This window comes from Poromitra crassiceps (genome assembly GCF_964638095.1).
Source record: "Poromitra crassiceps genome assembly, chromosome: 16".
Taxonomy (NCBI): domain Eukaryota; kingdom Metazoa; phylum Chordata; class Actinopteri; order Beryciformes; family Melamphaidae; genus Poromitra; species Poromitra crassiceps.
The window spans coordinates 28,817,022-28,822,021 of record NC_139645.1 but is presented as its reverse complement, the minus strand read 5'-3'; the positions used below and the strand labels follow the sequence as shown (position 1 = coordinate 28,822,021).

General features: G+C 46.7%; 1 protein-coding gene across 1 annotated transcript in view; it reads left to right on the top strand.

The window, feature by feature from the left end:
• The first annotated feature begins 2,135 nt into the window (after positions 1–2,135).
• Positions 2,136–5,000, top strand: part of LOC310791654 (annexin A2-A-like) — an 18,993-nt gene continuing 16,128 nt past the window's right edge. The window contains exon 1 of the mRNA XM_083653304.1: positions 2,136–2,201. The gene's annotated coding sequence lies outside the window, so the exon portion shown is untranslated. The remainder of the gene's footprint in view (positions 2,202–5,000) is intronic.

Below are 5,000 nucleotides of genomic sequence, written 5' to 3'. Positions count from 1 at the left end.
GTAGGTGTCATTTTGATATGAATTTGGCTAAAACAGTTTGTGTTTGTTAGTTACAATTATGTTGACAGGAGAGCTGAGCAGGTGGTGACATGAAAGAGAATATACTGAATAATGACATCACAACAGTATAATCCTAATGTTGATTTAAAATGATATATTACTCTAAATATGGCTAAAAAAGGGGGAAAAAAACCCTCAAATTTTTTCCGGCGGCGCCCTTGCGGGCGCCACCAAATCCGTCTCCCCTTGCTGGACTTCCCCTATTTCGGAACCCTGGTTACGGCCCTGAGCACAACCGGCAACATCCTCCTCCATCATCAAAACCTGTTTCTCAGCGTTCGTTTTAATCTACTTGGAGTACCAGATGGGTGGAGCTTTCCACAGGAGCATGTGCATTGTGGTTTTTATTCACATTAAGCCACTGATTATGGGCAGTACATGTACCACAGGTCATTCAACACTCCAATAGCCACACCATCACTCCATATCTGTCCACCACACCGTTAACTGCACTTTTGCTGCTGATGGTTTTTTGCATCCTCATTATTGTTCTAGTTGTATTTTATTACTTATATCTTGGATATTGCTGAGATTCTGTACGTTTTATGCTGACATGTCTTCTCTATTCCTTGTCAATGGGAAGTCTTTTTATATATGTGAACTCCGTAGGCCCAGCGTGGTGTGCAGACACTTTTATAAACTTTGGCTGGGAGGGGCCTAGGCACGAGAGATGGGCGGGCTGGGTTTGGTGACGTCACTGATGGAGCTGTACAGAACACTCTACAGGACACTGTACTGTAGTGTCCTGTAGAGAGAGAGTGGCGTCAGCGGAGGACCAAAATGTGTGACTCATTAGCCAATGAACAGCCAGGAAAGAGTCTCGCGCTACTTTTGAATGCTAAAATAAAGCTGATAATTTGATTCAAGAAAAAAACAACTTTCTAAGTACAACACACACTGTCCATTTTGCTGCAACTCGACAGTGCTGCTTAATCCAGGACCTTACTTCCTGGAACTCTTGAGAGTAAAAAACTGGTCCATTGGAGTGAATGGAGATGTCGCGACTCTTCTATCTTCACGGCTCTGACTGCGTCACTGATCAAGAGCTCTGCCAATAGAAAGAGAGGGAAATGTAAGTCTACAGCTGGCATTTTTGCCTTTTCGGGATGTATGGAACTGCAGGTATGTGAGAAGAGATGAGGAATTACTCAAATTTACAGATTTACAGACCTGGATTCCTCAAGAACACAGCTAATTTCCAATATATATTGATTTTCAGCAGAAAAAAAGTGGAAAAAGTGTTGAGTATCTCTTTAATGCAGTGCGCTGGGGCACCGTGGCTCAGTGGTAGAGCTGTCGCCTCGCAGTCAGAAGGTCCTGAGTTCGATTCTCGCCTGGGACACTGTGGGTGCTGTGGTTGTGTTCCCCCCCATATCTTCAGTGCCTACTGCCCAGGTGGGGTATCTCGTCGTAAGGGCCTTTCTGTCTGTGTGGAGTTTGCATGTTCTCCCCGTGCTCCCCCAGGGGGGTTCCTCCGTATATAACCCCCCCCCCCCCATTAAAAACATGCAGAAGATCAGATCGTCATCGTCATCCGACCAGTGACGACAACATCCGAAGTTGGTCCCCGGAAAAAGCGACCACTGCTCCTGGCCTGCCCCTCCGGAGGAAAGGACAAAGCCAGGATGGGTTAAATGCAGAGGACAAATTTCACCGGCCACCGTCAGCATGTGTGTGTTTGTGGCCGTCCGTGCATGTGTTGATGTGTAATTGTGTGACAATAAAGACGGGCTTGTCCGTCTGAAATCGTGTTTAAATCGCTAATTGAGGTTGAGGTACGCCTAATTGCAATTTTGTTGTGCTTGCACAATGCAATGAACTTATTGAATCTTCTTGAATCTATATTCAATAAATCAAACAATCAAACAAACAAAGATACAATAAAAAACAGATGGAAGCAATGAAATGGAGAAACGTTTCCTCCAGTGAGTCACCAGTGTCCAGGGAAGAGATCAGGCCAAGGAGAGGAGGAGGAGGAGAGGAGGAGAGGAGGAGAGGAGGGGCAAGGGGTGGGGTTAGGGTTAGTGGTGGGCTGGCATGAGTCAGTCTGGTATTTAAGCACCACACCCCGTCCTGTCCGCTCCACTACAGCGCTGCAGCATTCTGCCTCACTGCTGCGTCTCCACAGCTCCACTCTGAAGGTAAGACCAGCACCAAGACCAGAACGCCTCAAGAGCCGTGTGTGTGTGTGTGTGTGTGTGTGTGTGTGTGTGTGTGTGTGTGTGTGTGTGTGTGTGTGTGTGTGTGTGTGGTGGGTGTGTGTGTGTGTGTGTGGGGGGGGGGGGGGGGGTGAGAGAGTGAGTGGGTGTGAGTGAGTGAGTGAGTGAGTGAGTGAGTGAGTGAGTGAGTGAGTGAGTGAGTGAGTGAGTGAGTGAGTGAGTGAGTGAGTGAGTGAATGTTTCTTTAGATGGACGCTTCTAAGGTTTTCAGCTGATTCTGTAGAAACTGTTTTGGGGCATTTTAAACGTTTGAGTTATTTAGCCACTTCTTTATTTAACAGGGAACATTAAACATTGTTTCGTAGGCTATATGAAGTACAACATAGATGCTGTGCAGGTAGCTACTGTATCCGAGACTGATGAGCAGCCTGTCCCCAGCTTAAAGAGAAATTAATATGGAACATTATTAAGTGACTCATTTTGAGATTGAGATTTCTGGAGGACAGATTGACACTGGTAAGTATTTCCAAGGCAGCTGGAGATGCTTAAGACTTTGTGCCAACAAAAAAGTCTGGATGATGATTCATGAAGAAGCTGAGGAGATTAATCTTTCTTCATAAAGTTTCAACACAAACTGTCCAGTCTTGTCAGGTCTTTGCTTCCAGTCCTCCCATGTAGTCTACCAGCAGTTAGTTATTATTATGACCATAGACTGTAAAACAGAGTGTGACATCACCCATTGGTTTGTTGACTCCATTTTGAAGCCTCTGGTTTGGCGTTTTACGGCGACCATCTTGTTTTTTGTCAATCATGCCTTAAATATTTTTTCATCGTACAATTGTCATGAAATGTGAAATTAGCTATAAAGACAAAAACCTTTTTTTTTTTTTTTACCAGGCTGTAAACATGTTTATCTCTGCTGTAAACCCGGGCATTCTAACATGGAGTCTATGGGGAACGACTCCCTTTTGGAGCCAGTCTCAAGTGGCCATTTGAGGAACTACAGTTTTTGGTAGTTCTGTGTTGGCCTCAATGCGACCAACCAAAACTCCCCCCCTCGGTTATCATCACTGTAACTGTAGTGGAGGGTCGGGATCACAAGTCACCATTTCCAGGTTTTGCCATAGGAATTCCTGTGGCAATCCTCTGATTGCCGGCTGTTATGGAAGTCCGGCTGTCTGCAAGCATTGGTGCATCGTTGAAATGTACCGCCCCACGAGTTGCGTCACGCAAATAAGGTCTGTTGCTCAATTCATATTTCTGTCAGGCATTTTGTTTTGCTCTAAGGGTGCGGTCCTTTTCTTTTTTATATATATATTTTTTTCATGATTTTTTATCCCATATTTATCCCCCGTTAGTGCTAATTATAATTTATTTATCCTGGTTGCTGCTCCACCCTCTACCGATCTGGGGAGAGCTGAAATTGGCTGCATGCTTCCTCCGAGACATGGGCAGTTAGCCAGCCGCTTCTTTTCACCTGACAGGGGAAGCTTCACCGGTAGGACATAGCACGTGGGAGGATCACGCTATTCCAACGAGTTCCCCTCCCTCTGAACAGGCACCCCTAACGACCAGAGGAGGAACCACATTAGCAACCAGGATATTGCATGTTTTGGTGAAGGGGTTCCTATATGAAGGAAACCCCCGGGAGGCAGGGGGAGAACATGCAAACTCCACACAGAAAGGCCCTTTTGACGACCCCACCCGGGCGGCGGGCACTCGAGGACATGCGGACGGGCACGCACTCCTTCAGCGCCCACAGCGTCCCAGGTGGGAATCGAACCCAGGACCTTCTAGCTGTGAGGCGACAGCGCTTACCACTGCACCACCGTGCCCCAAGGGTGCGGTCTTTAACCACTTGTCAATTTTCTTTTTGAGGATGGTCTGTTACTTATATTTGAGTTATGGTTTCCTCCATGTTGCTCCGGCTGTCTGTTGCTGGGCAGATTGTACACTCAGTGAAAACAATAGAAACAGTGGAAACAATAGAAACAGTGGAAACGAGCAGAGCAGAGCAGAGCAGGGGGAGTTATAGTGAAGAGTGATTCACAGCTTCACATGTGTTTGCAGCGGTTTGGTTGCTAGGCGACCAAACATGGCCGCCCCCTGGCACGCGTGTCCCGTTAATGTGTTAATGTTCTGTCACAGGGTCAAAGGGAAGGAAACTGTGACAACCTGAAGTCAGGCCAGAGGCTGGAATGTGTTTAACTCTTTAACGTCCTGAAGTCAGGCCAGAGGCTGGAATGTGTTTAACTCTTTAACGTCCTGAAGTCAGGCCAGAGGCTGGAATGTGTTTAACTCTTTAACGTCCTGAAGTCAGGCCAGAGGCTGGAATGTGTTTAACTCTTTAACGTCCTGAAGTCAGGCCAGAGGCTGGAATGTGTTTAACTCTTTAACGTCCTGAAGTCAGGCCAGAGGCTGGAATGTGTTTAACTCTTTAACGTCCTGAAGTCAGGCCAGAGGCTGGAATGTGTTTAACTCTTTAACGTCCTGAAGTCAGGCCAGAGGCTGGAATGTGTTTAACTCTTTAACGTCCTGAAGTCAGGCCAGAGGCTGGAATGTGTTTAACTCTTTAACGTCCTGAAGTCAGGCCAGAGGCTGGGATGTGTTTAACTCTTTAACGTCCTGAAGTCAGGCCAGAGGCTGGGATGTGTTTAACTCTTTAACGTCCTGAAGTCAGGCCAGAGGCTGGATGTGTTTAACTCTTTAACGTCCTGAAGTCAGGTCAGAGGCTGGGATGTGTTTAACTCTTTAACGTCCTGAAGTCAGGCCAGAGGCTGG